Source organism: Chrysoperla carnea, chromosome 1 (assembly GCF_905475395.1).
Source record: "Chrysoperla carnea chromosome 1, inChrCarn1.1, whole genome shotgun sequence".
In the NCBI taxonomy this organism is placed as follows: domain Eukaryota; kingdom Metazoa; phylum Arthropoda; class Insecta; order Neuroptera; family Chrysopidae; genus Chrysoperla; species Chrysoperla carnea.
Window position 1 is genome coordinate 23,314,534 of NC_058337.1, and position 20,276 is coordinate 23,334,809.

The 20,276-nt window shown below is 30.5% G+C and overlaps 1 protein-coding gene and 1 non-coding gene across 4 annotated transcripts in view; both read left to right on the forward strand.

Annotated features, from left to right (window-relative positions):
• Positions 1–20,276, forward strand: part of LOC123300788 — a 191,692-nt gene that overhangs the window by 17,591 nt on the left and 153,825 nt on the right. The window lies entirely within an intron of this gene.
• Trnar-acg lies at positions 34–106 on the forward strand. The gene has a single exon. It is a non-coding gene; the product is annotated as a tRNA-Arg (tRNA).

Below are 20,276 nucleotides of genomic sequence, written 5' to 3' on the forward strand. Positions count from 1 at the left end.
TTCCATTCTTAATTTGAAAATATTATTTAACAAGGTCTTGTGGCGCAACGGATAACGCGTCTGACTACGGATCAGAAGATTCCAGGTTCGAATCCTGGCAAGATCGAGTATAATTTTTTTAAAATTATACAATAATTGTACATTACAAATCCTACTTGATAATTTTTCAATTTAATTTTCATTAGAGTCGCTGTAATTACAGAAATTACCGTTTCTTCTTATTTCTTAGGTAGAGTTCCTTCAAACCAAAGTGGTCATTTCAAGAAAATCACTTAAATTTTTTGAAATGCTTGTATTTCTTTCCATATTCGAGATACTATTATACTTTCCGCTCATGGTAATAATTCTAGAGTTCGTTCAAACCAAAGTGGCACTGAACAAGAGAGAGTGTAGATACGAGTGCACATACTCATCATACTCACTAGATCTATTACCCTTAGCGGAATGTGTAGTATCTCTTATATGGAATGAAATACAAGCATTTCTTTAAAACAAATGGCTTTTAAAAAAAATTTAAGTCATTTTCTGCGTTTGGCAAACGCTGGATTTTATGACAGGGGTTTTGTGTCTGTCGGACTTCTTTTTTTTAGTTTTCACCCTGCCCCAAGTTACCATAAAACGGCGTTTTTTCGTCTGAAATGATCGGCCTAGTATGACTGGTAAAATAAATCGTATTTAATTTTTTAGAAGATTTTTTTTATATCAAGAAAACAAAATGATATAGCCACATCGCTTTTAATGTTTATGAAACGTAGTATTTAAAACAAAATATGAAAAAATGTATTTCATTACGTAAAAATTTATGTATTTTCCCAAAAAAAATTATTGTGTTTTTATTTAAAAAAAAAAAGAAATCTTAACGATAACGAAATAGCAAAGAATTAAATACTCATCCTTATTCCCTGCGATGAGCAAATATTAAAGTAAATTAAAGAAAACCAATATAATGAATAAAAAAATATGGTAACGCAGAAGCTGCTTCAACTAACGAATTTCTTTGATAAAATAATATGAAAATAGTTGTTAGTTCCTTTGATATTTAATTAATATACATGTATTCCAAATCTTATGCATATCTCTGCCGAATATGTTATTTGCATTCTCGAACGAGACTTTTTAAAATAAGATACACACTACGAACGTAAATAGTAATAAATTAATACTTTCGAATTAACTTGAATTAAACAACTACGTAATTCAGTAAAGAAAAGCTCGAACGAGGGTGCGTAAAAGCGCAATATACAGAGAAATGAAACTTTCAAAGTTTCATTCGTTTACAGCAACAAATATGCTTTGACAATGTGGGAAAATCTGTGACGATTTAAAGAAAATAATAAATTTTTATAAAATTTAAAAAAATAAAGTTTTTCATTCGATAGTGTCCAATTTTATTCGACAGTACGTAACATACAACGGGAAATTCATAAACTTTCGAATGCCTACATTGAATTTCATGAAAAATAATTTTTACACCCCGCGTATGCTTTCACAGCTTTTAGAAAATTATGAGACTACATTTCTCATACTTTCAACCCACAAACAGAGCGGTAGAATCCTTCCAACTAGGGGAGAACTGGCCATATGGGAGTTTGGGAGAATTCCCGATGAGCCGTCAGTCAAAAAACAAGAAAATAATTTGGCTGGCTTAGAATGCCCACACGCTATAAAAATTTCAACTTGATTTCTAATTTCATAATTTGATATGATTATTGTTTTTAATGAAAACATGTCGATTTAGATATCTAGGGAAAAGTTCAAGAATGGTACCTAGAGAATTTTAAGTTTTACCCCCTTCGCCCCTAGCCATGAAATCGATTGATTTCATTTTTTTTTAAATTATGGTTAAAGAGAGAATTTATTATTTGAAGAGGTAGAAATGTATTGACTAACGTGGCCTATATCCAGAATACGCAAAACATCTACCTTCAAGGGAATATTATTAGGAAAAAATGCACGTTGGAAAAAATGTGACTTAAGAGGTTTTTGAAAAGATAGATTCAATTAAAAATCACTTATATTCATTTTGACATTTAAATAAATTTTTGTAAAATTCCATCACCACTACAAAACCAATAGCTCCATTTAATTAAGAGGAAATTCGCTAAAAGACCAATAATATTATCATCCACCATCGCTATAGCCACCCCCAACATCCCCATCACATTGTGATGGTGAAGGGTGTGTTATCCTTATACAACAATGTATTGATTAAACATAATTCGCTTTTATTAATAACATTATATGAAGAAAAAAAAACCTATTACATAACTGCAGTGAAAATGAAAAGGAAAAATAATATCGATTTATTATTTATTTTATGTCTAGAAATTGTCTTTTAAACGAGTAATGTTTTTCTGAACAATAAATCTATTTACGTTGATATCGACCATTATGTCTTGGAGAACTGGCACATTAAATTTTGAGACAGAACTGCCTAAACGAGGTTAAAGCTGAAAATGTTTCAAGGCAAAGGTTTACGGCAGGTTAATGAATTCTTAATACTTGGCAGAGCAGTTGACCTTAGGATTGTGATTTTTGGATAACCGTACAAAATTGCATTTTCCCCAAATGGTTGGATATGAAATATCGAAGAAAAAAACATAAAAAAATTATTAAAATTTCGATCTTGCCAGGATGCGAACCTAGTTACAAATATTGTTAAATATTGTTGTTTTCGACTAAAAATTGTTCCTAACATTGTTATCTGAGTCGAAAGAACATAATATATTCAGGGTGGACCATTTTAATCTATTATTGCTATTAACTTGTTTTGTAGTTAACCTACAATCGAAAAATAAACTGAACGAAAGTAGCAGCTTTTGATGGGGGCCACTATTTTCTGACATCAGATTGGACCTAGTTCTCTGGGTCTGAATAATATTTCAAACTATAAATATGGCTCTTTCCAATTTTAGTGAAAAAAACATGTTTTTGTCAATTTATGTACTATGGTAAATAATTTGCCCCGATATCTACTTGTGAGACTCGGTAGTTTTTCGCTTTTAATGGGACAGAACGTGGATTTTGAAAAGTTTCTAACGAAATTTTTTTCCGACAAATGTATATTTTTGAAAATATAAAGTTTCAAACTGACATATTTTTGACCTAAATATGATTTTTAAGGGTTTTAATGATTTATGAAATGTTTTCTTTTCTTCTTAATACACCGCGGCACCGTTCATCCTCATATTTTTTACGTGTATTTTAAAGACAATAATAAATTTTAGAGTTTTCATGAAAAAACCTTTTTTTCTTCTAAAATAATCCGGGAATTTAAACTGTTATTAGTTATGGCATTTCATAATATTCTGGTATTTTGTGATATTTATAAAAACTGAGCGTATATTTCCGAAATTTGCTGATGTTGTGGTAAATATACAGGGTGGTCCAAGTTATAATAGAAGAATTTCAGCAAATGGTAGATAATGTTAAAATAATGATAATTTCTCAATACATGGTGTAATTTTGAGAAAAAAGATATTTTTGTGAGTATTACCAAAACGAGTGTATATTAAGTTGGAAATTTTGCATACAGTGTGAACTAAGGATCCTTCCTGATTTAAACCTATGGTCATAAATTACGAAAATCAGTGGTGGAGATACAAGGTAAGAAATGCATGGCGCTTACCACAATACTGTTTCTGTATAGAGACATATAGAATAGTATCCATATTAATATTACAGTATTGAATAAGGCTATCTACCAGAAGTATTGTGGTTTCCCTAACCAGTATCAGCCTGATGCTCACACTACATTGACTTGTCCGCTATAACTATTGCTAATGTTACAATTGCTTCTATTTTCAAATCAGTGTGGCGTTCACACCGGTAGTGACATAGTGATGTCCATAAAAAATTTCTTTTGGTGTATGGGTGTTTGAAACAGGGCTAAGACACGTCCAGGTCTCCACCGCTGGTTTTCGTAATTTTATTATCATAACCTTTATATCATGAAAGATCCTTAGGTCATAAATTTAGTGGTAAAATTTCTAAGCATATAATTTAGTACTTTATATCTAGAAAACAAGGCTCTCCTGACTATAACTGTGCCGATAAATTATCGGTAACTATACCGCTATAACTATACCGATATATTATTTTAACGTTAAGTATCTACCATTTGCTATTATAGTTCGTATACTAGGCCAAGTTAGTCGTCCAATATAAATTAGACATTATAATAATGATGTCATGTATTTGGGAGTTGTTTGTCATATATAAACCAAAAACTCTGATAATTAACAAGTCAAACATAAGAACACTGACACTCTTACTTTTTTTGATGAGACAGGTGTATGACCCCATAATACTTGACTCGTAATGTAGGCATTATAATTTATGTATGTAAATAATGAAGTTAATTAGTACAAATTATGTTAAACATGTGTCAAAAACTTTTTACACGTAATTATGAATAAATTTTTAATTGAAAAATATATTTTGTTTGTGCAGAGTGTAACAGGGACAAAGAACAATTGGGTATATGATAGCTTGAGAGGTATCCATGAAAAAGATTTTAATTTGTAGACTGTTTTGATTCTTAAACATTTTTTATTTTCTAGGGTAGAAGATTTTAATATATCAATGTTTTACATCCAGCCTAGGGTCATGGAAGGCATTCAAAAAGGATTTATAATTAATAGTCCGTGATCCTTTACATAATTTAGTAATAGATCCGCGCCTGCAGGACAACATATTAATTAAACTGATAGCTTTATAATGTGTACTCATTTGTATGGTACAGCTATGGAATTTGTATACCCAGTATTCTTATCTCATACTGCGTGCCAAAATTTCCAATTTTTTAAACACTCGTTTTGGTAATATTTTGGTAATCAATATTATTGTTCAAACACAAGAAGGCTTTCCTGGCTATATCTGTATTGAAAAATTATCATTATTTTAACGTTATCTACCATTTGCTGCAGCTCTGCTCTTTTAACTTGAACCACCTTGTATATCAAAAACTTTAGACAGTTCCTAAAGCTCGCATTGGGTTGACTCACCAAACTTTGCTTCAATTTGCGATATATAGTCGAAAAATTATGGATTATAATTATGAAACACTTTATACTTTGGGAATAATTATACATTTGAAACTTATCCACCTATAACTGATACCTCTAGAGAAGGTGTAGTCGTGATTATTACAAATTTACTTAATATCGTTTAGTAGTTAGTACCAGCACCATAGTGTTGTGTTGTAGTATATTGATTACGTTTTAAGAATTCACAAGGGTGAGAAAAATCAGAGTCACGATATATATGAACTTTATGAACAGGAGTGTAATCAAAACATATCTTGGGTGATTAACAACAAATATTTAAATGCGAATTAGCTTATTAAACTTGAAAAAATGCCCAGTTATCGTTTTAATATTTCAAAACACTTAATACTCTCTTTAAAACATATCGAAGGTCACGAAACATAGCGGAAGGCTACTCATTTAGTCGATGACTAAACAGATCAAAGACTGTATTTGCAATCGAGGGACCGTTTTTTGGAATAATTTTTAATTTAAGAGGTCCCGAGGCTATAATGTTATTCATCAGCGAGCTTCTTAATTTTTTTTAATTATTTAGTTTTATTGTACTTAACATCCGAATGTAAGGCGTACGCAAAGTGAATGCAAACACTTATAAAAGCACGAATTAGCACCTCAAATAAATTGATAGATTGGAACCAAATTAAAAATGGTGCAACTTCTATTATCAAAAATATCTGGATGACCGAGCTTTGCTCGGTATTCTTAAAAAGACACAAATTTTATCACTAATAGAAGACCGTTTTAAATGTCTCCACACAAATACCAATTTGAATCATTAACTACGATATACACCAATAGATGTCAGGAAGAGTTATAATTTGCATTGTATTTCATTAACTACGATATACACCAATAGATGCCAGGAAGAGTTATAATTTGCATTGCCGGTTTCAGTTTTTCATGAAAAAACGAATAAAACGACGTTTTTTTAAAATGAATATATATTAAGCAAATACCCGGTTTTTTTTTCTGCAATTTACTGCAGAATTTTTGTTCGTCTTGGAACATATTAAGGGCTATCTTCCGAGTGTAAATCCAAATTGGCGGGACGCAGGGGCTTGCGCTTCAGCCACCATCTTGGAAAACACGTTTTATCAAATATCTCGTGAACCGGACATCGTACAACAAAAATGGTAGGGATCATTTTCATACAGAATAACATTTTCTATAACTTTTATTCGAAACTTTTTTCTGTATAATGCATGGGTTTTTATTTATACCGCTCCAAATTTTTCTTAATATGGTTATTGCTAAATATATGGTTAACAGTTCACGGTATATTAAAAATGGTTATAAGCTTTGTAGAACATATGATTTCCAATAAATTTCATCCAAAATTTTTTGCCGTAATATTCGTAGTTTAAGAGCTATAGGCCAATAACCAGGTATTTTGCAGTAAATTGTAGAAAAAAAATACCTGGTTAATGGCCTATAGCTCTAAAACTACGAATGTTATGACAAAAAATTTTCCAACGAAATTTATAGGAAATTATATTTATAACCGGTTTGTCATTATAATCGGTTTAGACTGTACATATTTTGCCTAAACTTAACAATTTTTATAATCACTATTTTTTTAAAACCTGTATTTTTATGTAAATAAATGAATACGTTCCTGATTATTGTAAACCGTTAACTAACATTTAATGATTAGTAATATAGCACACCGGTATCAAAGCTAAACAATATTATTATTGTTATTTCGCGTTTTAAACATAGTAAAAGTATAGAAAATGATAAAATAATAATTTTCACTAAACCACCATTATTATTACACTATTCAATTGAAGAAAGTGTATTCACTTGTCAAACGGAAATATGGTAAAGAAAAATTACCGGTATACCTATTGATAGTTATTCTGTTCTTGTTATGTCTTGCTATGTGCTATGTCAAATAAAATAAATAATACAATATTTTTAAAAAAAGATAGAATTGATTTATTATGTATTTTAAAAAACAAAAAATTCTCTCTGTTTTTTCTCTTGAATGTATTAAAAATCGTTTTTGTGCCAAATGTTGTCCTCTTATTGAAATATTGCATCTACGAATATTTATAAAATAGAATGGTTTTTCAAAAATATAATATATTCGTTGGGAGTGTAGTATGTGGAGTGTAGGTACATTTGAATGGATGGCATCGCTGTCATCTATAAAATTTACAATTAGTTATGCGTTTTATTTAAAATATGACTGATTTTCAATTGTTTACATGTAAATGTCAAATTAAAATTATTGAAAAACAAGTGAAAATAAACAATTGACTGAGTTAATTGTTGAAATACTATGTATAGACAGTGTTGATTACTCTGTTACATTACACATACATACATGTCACACATACATAACTAATATTCCCTTTTAATATATACTATAAAATTTGCGCATTATTTGCGCTCTCACGAGTAAACAGTAATGTTTACGAAAAAATGATTCCAACAAAAGATGTTAATTTTTTTTATGAGGAACATTTTTTACATTTAAACTTTTGTTCTATTACTAACGGTTAACACGATGTGTCCTACGGACCCAAGACCCAATTGACCTATGTTGCTCATTTACGAATTGTCCGAAAATTGGACACCAACCCGTCAGGCATTCTTTTATATGATGACTCAAAAATCTACAATTCATTTTAATTTGAAGATACGGAATCCTAATAAAGTATATTCATGAAATGTATTGACAAAATAGCGTGAATATTACCTGTTATATTCTCACGGTGTAGTAATAAAAGCAATCAAATTCGAATTGTTTTTAACATTATCGAAGTTTTTATCGTTTCCTTTATAGACAGAACGTCTATCTGTCTTTGTAATTTCAGTTTGTGTCCTTAAAACCGAAGCATTTGTTTGACGATCATGTTTTTTTAGTTGATATAGTTAGAGAGATGTACATATTATATGATTTACTGATGGTCATGGTAACCGTCTGCTGAGCCTTATATATGATAGTACGTAATGTTCCAAGTCGCCCTGTAAGGTTCCTCGAATTTCTATGTGTCATATTCCCCCCTCCCTCCAGGGGGAGATTTGAAAAACTGTTACTTGGTTATGGTTCTGGAAATTGTCTGCTTATTTGACAATTCATTAGATGAGATTCTGAACAGTCATCCTGCAAAGTTTGAGCTCAACAAGTCGTCCCATTCGCGAATTATGCCAAAAAACCCGAAAATGTCGTTACGCGGTAAAAAATTTGAGTGATGGTTCTGGAAACTGTAAAACTTGTTTGGTTGTGTTGAGGATGTCAAAAGGACCAGGAAAATATGTCTGTCAGAAAAGCAAGTGACCAGGGATTTTTTGGCAGCAATTTGAAAAACACGAATTATTCCCTTGGGGGGGGGTATGTCACATAGAAATTCGAGGAACCTTACAGGGCGACTTGGAACATTACCTACTATCATATTTAAGGCTCAGCAGACGGTTACCAAGACCATCAGTAAATCGTATGTACATCTCTCTAACTAATAAATGTGGAAGAGTAGAAGTTTCTATGTGTTTTCTAAAATTACAAATATTTCTCATTCAATATTATTCTTGCCATTTTTATTTATAGCGCACTTTACACTTTGCAATTGTACAAACTACGTGTACAAACGGTGTAGAAACGATGAAGGCAAAGTGCTCGAATTACTGGACGTTTCGGATTAAAAAGATCGCTGCAGGTTTATTTTAAATTAAACAACTTCTCATATAGGCTAGATAATTATACTTTAAAACCAGATGTCAAATGCCGATTCGAAAATAATATCAGAGGCTTCTATTGTTTCTATTGGAACTTTTTCACTCACTATGTTAATATAAATTAGTGACCACACTAAATAATTAAAAATTTAAATTTTGAACAAACTCTTATCGATTTTCTTATATTACATTGGGCTACACGGTAAGAAATTGTTTGTGGATATCACTATGTCGGTGTAAACGCATACTGATTTGAACATTGAGGTAATAGAAACATTAGCAATAGTTATGGCGGACGAGTCAGATGTCAGGCCCATACTGATTGGCGGATACTCACAATACGTTGGATAGCCCTATTCAAGACTGCAATAGTACTTATGCGATCATAAATACTCACAGTATGTGTCTCTATACCAGCATTGTGGTAAACGCCATGCATTTCTTACCGTGTACCAATGAAAAGCAATGTCACTCTTTCGCTATTCACAACTCCTAGAAGGTAGTTCGGCCATCACATGACTAGTCAAGTTAGCAACTAAATTTAGATTCATTGAGTTTAAATCTAAGCTAAGAATAAAAATAATATTTGTATCACGTAAATGTAATAAAATGCTTAAAAAATATCGTAAAAGATAAAATCTAGTTTTTGACGTTTAAACGTCAAAAACCAAAGTTTTTTTTTGTTTTCTTTGTTGAAAGCGCTGTAAGGTAATGTTTTATTTGCATAAACAAAATCTGTCATAAATTTTCACCATGATGAAAACTTTTTTGAAGTTCAATTACCGATTAATTTTTTTACAATTAACATTATTGAGTTCTTCCATAAGGTAAGGTTCACCGTTCTTGCTCAAACAGTCGAATTACTTTAAAATCTAATACAATCGGTTATTTTGAAATTTATGTTGATTCAAATTCCAGTTCGAGATACCTAGTTTGAGATACCTTTTCTGTGGTCCTAAGTCAATATATTCTTAAAAAAGATTAAAAATTAATTATACAAATGTTAACACAGTTTGCGAAACTTCTTTTTTTTGAAAATAGAGCTTTTTAATTTATGACGACAGTACAGTAAGTTTCACTTTTCAAAAATGGTGTGTATAGAACGAAGATAAAGTCATTGATAATAAAAATCAATATAACTTTGAAGTAAAAAATCATGTCAACAACTCTTTTTAAATCGAATATATCTGGGTTAAGCGTTTTTTATAATACACAAATAGAGAAAAAAAAATCTAAACAACTTGACATTCGATACAATAATGTAGCTGCTAGTCGAGTAGTCGCCCGCTTGCTTATACCACTGTCGTAATATAATAATGCGCAATTCAAATTATTATGTTCATAAATTTTTGTATTTATTGCCATAGTTTTTTTTGAATGTATGTATGACATGTTCTTCTGTTTTGTCATAAAATAAAAGCGTAGATACATAAAATAAAATTTATGTTTCTTGAAAATATTAAAAATATTATTGTTTGGCTTTTGATTTCATAGCATTGAACATTTCAGTTAGATTTGTGGTAGAAAAAACTGAAAAAAACAGTCTGACCCAGGGAAAAACTTCGCGTCAGTTGTTTTTTATGAGAGCAGCTGGAAAATGTTTATTTGAATGCACTCAAAAAATTCATATTCATGCGAACTTGTGCATTTTCGAATTGCGCCCATACAGTGGTACCCTACTTTCGGACAACACATTATCTTTATTTACTATTAAAAAAAATATTGAATTTTATATTTTTAATGATTTCTTATACGGAAGTATTTTTGATCCCTGACATTTTTCACTTAACCTCAACGTTTTCTAGATATAAGCATTTGAAAATAAAAAAATTCAATTTTTCTTTGAAGACTCGTTATTGAAGAAATAAAGATTATTTGCAGGTTCTGGTCAAAAAATCAATTTGAAAGCCATTAGATATTATATCCTGGACGACTCTCAACATTTTTTTACTCTGACGACAGTCAATCATTTTTTAGCTAGGGATATGGTTAGCGTGCGTCGATTTCAAAAGTTATATGCTCATGGAGTCGGTACTTTAAATATGTAATACGTAATCGCTTGTGTAATTAGTAGGATAGCAGTCCATTCTCGGAGACTATGAATTTTTAAGCGTCCATAGGAGTCCTACGAAATGCACATGCTATTTTTTTCTGAAATCCTCTTAATAAGCTGCATTCTTAGGTAAATTATCAAAAATAATATTTATCATAATTTAAATGTAATTGTATTATTATCTAAAATATTAGATATGTACCCCTATATAAAATTTGTCGGTTAGTGATACAAAAATAAAAAAAGAGTTTTTCGCCTATTACGCAGATAGCACAATTTTTTTGCTTGCAAAACGTAGTTTCACATTCCCCTAAGGGGTCCAAATAACATACTAAAGAATTAGTTTTACATCGCTTACTAGCCGCCATAGGTTCCAATGTTCGAAAATTTTTCGAAGTATTTTCTACAAAAGTTTTATTTTCCTTTTTTTCATAAGGCTCAATGGTTGAAGCTCAAAAAGTGCCCAAAATTTTTTTTTACATACAAGTTTCCTTAAAAATTAAGAAATATAGCCTTCTGGCTAGTTATTTTCTTGTTGCATCATCATTTTGGATCATCATAAGCTATCTTATGACAACAACATTTTTTGAAGGAGATTCAGGGGGTATTTATTTTTATATAGTAATTTCTCCCGATCGCTTGCGAATAGTTTAAAACAGGCATATCGTTTATCGTACATCACTGTTTGACGTAGTTGTCGTTAATTATTGTTTCATATAGTTGCAATCAAATTAAGTTATCAGGTAGAAAACTCTATGAAAATTTCACATTACGTAGTAGTTAGTAATGCTAAATATTTTTCAGTAGTCAGAGGTTGCCGTTTTTATTTCATTTGTATTCATATTTGAACCATGACTCATGGATTATGTGTTGTATACTTCGTATATTATTATAATACTTTGGACAACTTAGTAAATACTACTTGACTTCATGTACTCAAGGTACAACTATACAATTTATTATTATTATTACAATTTTCTCTAATGTTATATTTTTTTTACATCCATATATAAATTTTTGTAAAATGTTTATACCTATACAAGGTTTTCTTTAATTGACGGGAGAACTCTCGACTTCCTAAATAACACAGGTCTGCAAAAAAAAATTTTTGTCAGTTGCATGAGATATTTTTACTAAATTATATGTTTTAGAATGCGCTGATTTCAGACATGATGCCCATTTTTTTCTATCACGTAAGGTTTTTTTGCAAATTCAAAAACAAAAAATTGGTAAAACCACTCGTATATTAAAAATTATACAGTAGCCTGCAAGCATAGTCACATCCCATCTTCCTTGGTACCGTCTCTCGATATCGCGGACATCTTGGTGAAACCGCTCCCCCTGTTTTTCGCTGTAAGCTCTCAGGTTTTCAGGAAAAAAGTCTATGTAGGAGTGCAAAAAATGGACCTTCAGGCTTATCTTGCAGTCTTGAGCTTCGTATGCTGCTAGTTGAACAATGGTTTTGTAGTCAGGATCCTTAGTATTTCCCAAAAACTTTCACACTACATCCTTGAACGATACACAAGCTTATTTTTCATTCTCATTCATACTTTCCACAAAGAGGGTGCCGGTTAAAAGCCTTCTGATGTCGGGGCCAGTGAAAACTCCCTCTTTCAACTTTACTTCTGACAGCTTCGGGAATTTTGTACATAGATATTTAAAACAGTCTCCACCCCTTGCAGGGGTTTTACAAATTGTTTCATCAACCCCAAATTGATATGGAGAGATGGTAACGAAACTTTTTCTGGCGGTACCAAAGTAGTATTGAAATCATTTTTCTCTCCAGGTTTTAAAGTATCTCGGGGTGGCCAATCACTTTTAGTCCAATGCTGTTCTCTGGCTCTCTGCTCTCTAGAAGCAAGGGTATTTAGTATAGCCTGCCTGCTGACCCAAAATCATCGTCAGCTGCCTGCTGACCCAAAAGTCCCCACAAACCATCCATTAATGGTCCTGATATTTGATTCTTTCCGGGATAATGGCCAAATTAATACATTTAGTTTTCTTCCATATGCACAGAATACCCCATTGGAAGCGAAGCTATTTTATTTTTATTGTGCAATAATAATACTTTAAGACTAGTTTAATATAGTATTACTTTAAAATACTATATAATACTACTTAAAGACTAGTTTATGTTGTTACTAATATCTATAAAAACCTATGTGATAGAATGTTTGGAATATTTTTCCTGTTTTTTGGAGGTCAAAATCTTTAAGAAAATGTAAAAAAATCCTATGCAGTTTTTTAGTCGTAGACCTGTATAATCTTATCAAGACAAACGAAGAAGCTCTTTACCCTAGTTCGATCTGAGACCTAATTACCGAGATAATTGTCCAAATCAATAAAAAATAAATAAATATATCCAATGACAGAGCACTTAATAAAATAAGGATGCCTTTATCGTGATTGGGTGGAATTAATAAAAATTTAAAAAAGTGATATAGATAATTTGATAATTAAATGCAACGATAAAGACAGCAATTACTGTTGTTGTCATTATCGTTGCATTTTATTATCAAATTTTCTATACCATTTTTAAATTTGCATTTATCCCCACCCAGTATTAATAATAGACATTTGTATGTAATAATAGACCATGGTATGTAATAATAGACATTTGGGTCGGTGCACTTACGGATAGACCCAAAAATTTTCACACTAGATTTTATTCATTCATTCAATTGGGGTTGTTTGGATACCTTAAATCTGATTTTGTGTATTCGCTAATTTAACCTTTTTGCCGCCATCTTGGAAAATGACTTTTTTTATGTTTTGGCCCATATCTTGTGTTCAATTCATTCAAATTTGATGATTTTGATGTCGTTGCACTTGTTTGCGTTTTATCTTGAAGCCCATTTATGTCAAATGTACGCTACGATTGATGGAAATAAGTTATTCGTGTTAAAATTCAATAAATTTTTTCGTGGTTTATTTAGATATATGAAATGATATTTGAATTTTCTGCACATTTGATCGCCGCTTATAAAATAGCTCGTATCTTGACGACGAAAAATCGTATGGTTATGAATCGCGCAAAATATTGGAAGAGAAAAATAATGATTTTTAAAAGCTCAACAGTTTTGGAAAAGTTGCGTGAAACGTACCCTTAGAACGAGCCCTGTCAGAGCCCAAAAGGACTAAAGATAACAAAATCACATACCTGCAAATATTGCATATTTTTATAAGATCATCCACAGGTCAAATAGTTGAAAATAAGGCTAGACGCTTGAAACTTGAGATTTCGAAGCACCTTGTTAGTTATAATCATCAATTGATTATTTGTTTTTCTGTTATTAAAAAAGTGAGGACCAAGTAATTGACTGTTTCCCCAAAATTGTTTTGATTTTTTGAAAAATTGACCATATTATAATTTTCATTGTGCGTTTTTGGTCACAAGTTCCTTGTACAAAAATGTTTTGATTGATGTACCTTATCATCTCTTTGATTATTATTGACCATTTGTTCATATACATCCTTTTTGTATACTGATGTGATTAGAGTAATGCACACCAAAGTTTTTACACAACAGTTGTATTATAATATGCATTTAAAATATTGTTGACAGCAGAAAAATATGTTTGGTAGAGATGAGTATATTAAGCACTTTTTATTTGAAGGAGTTTCGGTATGACTTCTTACCTTTCTTAACACGCTATTTATTAGCTTGACTTCACCCGGGTTAAATTTGGTAGAATTGATCAAAGAACTTTCATAAATGAAATTTAAAAAGTCCTCATCGATCCGAGGTGTGAAAAAAAATTTACGAGGGACCAAATTTTACAATAACGGGTTTTTCACGATTTTCAGCGAAACGGTATGTTTTATCATAAATTTAGTTCTGACGAAAATTGTAGATCAGATAATGAAATTTAAAAAATGTCTTTATTTGTAAAGAATTGAAAATTAGTCATTATAGCTACCTTTACCCCAAAATTATCCACGGCAAGCGCTGGCATCGATTTGATTTTCCCCTACCATTACTACGCACCCAACGGATATATATAAGTAAAATTTTATATATTTAAGTAACATTGACCGAGAGAAAAATATTGTTACTAGTATTACAGCTTCATTGATGTATATATGTAACTTATACATATTTAACGATTACAACTCTTCCAACTTTTGGAATCGTTATATCTCAGAAACGGTGGCTTTTAGGAAAAAAAGTATTGAGACATTTTTATATATAATATTCTGATCTAACATATTTGCCAAAGCTAGTTTTATGATAAAACTTACCGTTTGCTGAAAATCACGAAAAATCCGTTTTTGTAACCTTTGACCTCGCTTAAATTTTTTTCTACGTTTCGGATCGATGAGGACTTTTTAGATTTCATTTATGATGGTGCTTTGAACTCTTGCTGGCACAGAATTTCGATTAAATTTTATCAAAAAAGGACGTAATTTATCTTTAACGTAATTTATCTTTACAAGGCAAAAAATTGATGTTACAAAATTTTTATCATTATCCATACTAATATTATAAATGCGAAAGTAACTCTGTCTGTCTGTCTGTCTGTCTGTCTGTTACTCTTTCACGCCTAAACGGATTTTGATGAAATTTGGTATGGTGATAGATGATAACCTAGAAATGGTCATAGGCTATAAATAATCACGCCATCGTTCTTAGGGGGTAGGCAGTAGGCAGATAACTAAATTGAGTTAGTGATTTTTATTCGTTTTTGTTGGGACTTTTGCTCTTTCACGTCTAATATTTTCAAACCCAGCGAAGCGGGTGGGTATCATTCTAGTATTTTTATAATTTATGAAGTAATTGTAAGTTTTAATAATTTTTTTAAAATGAAAATTTGTATTTGGGAATGGTGAAGTCAAATTATATTTTCCCATAACTTTATTTTGAGGTGAGCAAACGGGTGGACAAACAGTTACCAAATAATGGTATTCTGTAGTCTGTATTTTGTTAAAATTCCATTTGGGGGTGCTGATATCAAATTTTAATTTTTTTTAAAAGTAAAAACTGTAGGATATAATAGACAAACAAATATTTTGGGTGGAAAAATGTAAACAAATCGTTGCTTAACGAATGGCATTTGCATTTTATGAAAATTTGTTGATGTCATAATTTTTAATTATGTCTTAACTTTTAATTAGAGGGTTGACAAACCAAAATTTTGGGTGGACAAATATTTACAAATTATGGTCATACGAATTCAAGCAGCCTTTTATAGAAATTCGCATTTGGGGGTGCTATTTTCATAGAGATTTTATAAAGTTATATTTATAACATTGCTTGGTTGAATATTGCTTGGAGGACTCAATAGAAAGAGACTATTTGTTAGTCTAATAATAGATTTGCAAATTTTAACTTCTTCTTTTTGTACTACATAGTACAAAATAATTTTTAAATGTAGCGTATAATTTTATGTATAACAGCTTATTCCTGGATTGAAGAGAGTGGATAATAGCTAATCATTATAAAATATTTTGTTTGAAAATATAAAACTTTAAAACAAGCGCATAGCTCTGGGCATCCGGTTATTTGTTATAAGACACCCACATATGTTGCGTACTTGAATTCTATATTCATTTCTCCTCATTCTCGATGTATAAAAGTCCCCATACTCCTTAATAACGTTCAAACATATTGAAAAATTTCATAGTAGGTCAACTGAATATAATCATCATTGGTATTCTAGCTTTTATATGTTTTCAGTTATGCAAAAATAGTTTTCGTTGTAATACAGAATATACATTTTTTCAGTTATTATAATCTTTGTAAATGCACAATTGTTAATTTAATAAACGATCAAACGCATATATTGCCTTTCCGAGAGAAAAATGACTACATAATTTAAAACTAGAATCTAATTATAACCAAGTGAAAACAAACAATTGACTGAGTTAATTGTTGAAATACCATGCATAGTCAGTGTTGATTTCTTTATCACATTACACATACAAACATGTGACACATACATAACTGATAATCAAGTATAGTACATATTATAAAATTTCCGCCTAATTGGCGCCCTCACGGGTAAACAGTGATGTTTACGAATAAATGTTTCAAACAAAAGTTGTTTATTTTTTTATAAGGAACATTTTTCACATTTGAACTTTTGTTCTATCTCTACGGACGGACGGACGGACGGACAGTCGGAAATGGACTAATTAGGTGATTCTATGAACACCTATACCAAAATTTTTTCCGTAGCATCAATATTTTTAAGCGTTACAAACTTGGGACTAAACTTAATATACTATGTATCATATATACATGGTATAATATTTTATATCAAAATATCGACTAAAAAAGCATTTTAGGTAATACCCATGACACTTTCAATATTAGTTATGAAAATTTCTTACTGAATATTAACTAAAATAAAATACAATAAATATGTGTCTAGATGTCGATTTATTATAAGTAGGATTTTTTTTTAATAAAATATGATTTTATTAATACTTTTCATCCATGGCGTCATCACTCCGAAAGTTGATTCAAATATAATATTATTTTAGACTATAAATAAGAACTCTAAAATGAAATGAAAAATCACCAAAACTAAAAAGTAATTCTAACTTATTGTAATAAAAAGTTATATATTTTAAATTACTTAGGCCATTTCTATTATTTAACTTTTTCTTTTTGAAAGGTCTCCGCTTTTGTCTTTTATATTTGTATAGAAAAAATAATATTTCTTGCGATATTAATAATTATCCGTCCGCAATATACATAGGGTAGCGGGTTCGATTCCCGCCGTCGCAACAAAATTAATTTAATTAATAGTTGTGATGGGGCTGGTGTAGTGCATGGTATATGCATTAAAGAGGTGCACTCAGCCTCTGAAATTGAGGAGCTGATAAATGAAATTATCAGCGGAAAGGTGGTAAAACACGTATATTTTAACCGATCACTTGCATAGTAATAGGCTATTTGACTGTATGAGAAATAATCTCATAATTATGAATTACTGCAAAGATTATTAGGTTTTAAAATCAATTTTTCGTTATCCTAATACAAAAATAATCGATTATTTATTCGAAAAAAATTTAAGTTTATTTAACTGTTATCACACGATTTAAAGCGGTTTGGTTTGGTCGTTGCTTATTTACTTGCTTGTGACATCACAAATTTTAGTAATTTTTTTACCTCGTATTAAAACTACTGAAATAACGTCTGTATATGTATACAATAATATGAGGTATGGTTTCGATTAGCTGTTTGTTGAATTGTACTTGCTTATTACATCAAAAATAAGTAAGAGTGGTGCATAAACAGGTACCTCAATTATGTTTTTTTGAGAAAATAAATAAAATAATAAAACACTTTTTATGGGCTCTGTAAAAACACCATCCAATAAACTGAGATGGTTTGCAGAAACTGCCTATCAAGTTTATTTGGAAAATTCATTAATTTAAAAAATGGCCTTATAATATTTCTTCGAAAATCATAGTATGGTCTATTCGCTTTTCCATTAAAAATAAGCTACTTTTGACCATTTTTATTTTCACGTTGTATTCAAATTATTTATACCTAAAATTACACGGTAAGAAATGTAAGGTGTTTACGACAATGCTGGTATGATATATACTATAGTATCTATCTTAGCACAAATAATATTACAGTATTGAATAGGCCTATCCACCAGAAGTATTGTAGGAATCGCCTACCATTGACTCGTCCGCCATAACTATTGCTAATGTTATCTTAAATGGTCAAATCAGTATGTAGCTCACAACGATACTGTTATAGTGATATCCACAAAAAATTTCTTATCTTACCGTGCATATGTGTACTTGTTTTTTAAATGATTTCTTCTTTTAAATTTCGAAGCTATGCTAAATATCGAAAAATATAACTTTTCATCGAAGTTTCGCGAGTTCATATAGAATTAATAGAATTAAGTTTCATAGAATATATCTTTCATTTTATTTTGCCTCAGTATCGTTCATTTAATTTTGTTGTGTTCTTACAGAATACATCATCGAATATTTAGTAAGTATTTTTATCAATAAATTGAGCTTGAAAATGATTTAGAAACGTTTCAAAGAAAAACACACAAAATTTTAGATATATTAAACAAATAGCTGTTACATTGATAAACAGTAGCTTGTTTCGTGCGTATAAAAACGTACTAAAAAAATTATGAATGATGTTCACGTATTCTGTTTAGTGTGTGCCAAATTTATACAGACTGTAACACAAAAATGTTGACCAAAATTAGTATGCAAAGAATATCAAATGGTATTAATATACAAGTAGATTCATTGATTAATCTACCACTATTTTAAGGAAGTACGAGCATGGTAGATAAAGATATTAAGGTTATTTATCAAATTTTCAATTTTGATGATTTTTGTTATAATTCAATGTATTTAGTCGAAAAGTAAGAGTACTAATTTTTCGATATCTGATTTAATTTTCCAATACTCAATATTATAAACCAAAATTTTCAATATTTTACCTTACTTTTCATCTAATTTCGTTAAGTTATATTATAAATATTCATCGCAATTGAAATATCGTTACCACCTACTCGGGCCTCTCCCAGCAGTGACGAGCTTAGAAGGTTTTGCAGGGTTTTTTACAATTTTGTCGGGCCACCGCGTGTTTAGGTTCGAAAAAGCAAAAATTAGCATTATGATTGCTGAATCCGCCACCACGATGGATTTGACCTCACCAACTAGAGTAATGAGAATTGATATTGATCATGATTTTAGTGTTTAGAGCACTTTTCAGCTTATTTTGATAAGAACTCAGTTGTAAAACTTTTATATTCGTTCTATATGAGTCACGTTCGTGCAGAATTGTCATGTTTGAGTTATGCTTGTGTAAATTTCTTCTGTTTGCACCTTGTGATTAAGTGTTAATAGATACGTGTAGGATTAATGCTAAAACAAACTGACTGGTAGTTTTCGTGCAAAATGGTGAACAATATGTGCAAATTTATAATATATTTATATTACTTCATACTTATATTTTTGATGTAGTTAAAATAAATTAAATACGACGAAATTGGACCTTTTTTGAATTTCTTTCTTCTCACTGCAACCTCCCCCCCCTCCAAAACACCACCTTCATAATGTGTCGGGCGAGAGACCTGACCAAGGTGGCAAGCCTAAATTGAAAATATAATTTTGAAAAATATTATACTGGAAATTACTTCCTTCACGTTGACATGCTTTTTTTTGTCTTTATTAAGGCCTTTTTTTCATTAACTACTACTTGTCTAGGCGAAAAAAACTCTGGGTGAAAATTATAAAAGCATCTCGTCTAATAGTAGTTTTCTTATAAGACCTGTGTTAAATATGATGCCTACTTTTGAAGTCAATTATAAATTATTTATTAAAATAATCTTTCAGAATCTATCAACTTTTCAGAATTCATTTATACGTATTGAAACTACGTATAAAAAAAATCAAGCCTTTTTCTCAAAGATGCTACCCTGCTCGTACTTCCTTAATATATTGTGAAAAAACTTCATATTCTACTTTGTCCCCATTCATAACTTTAATATCAAAATTTT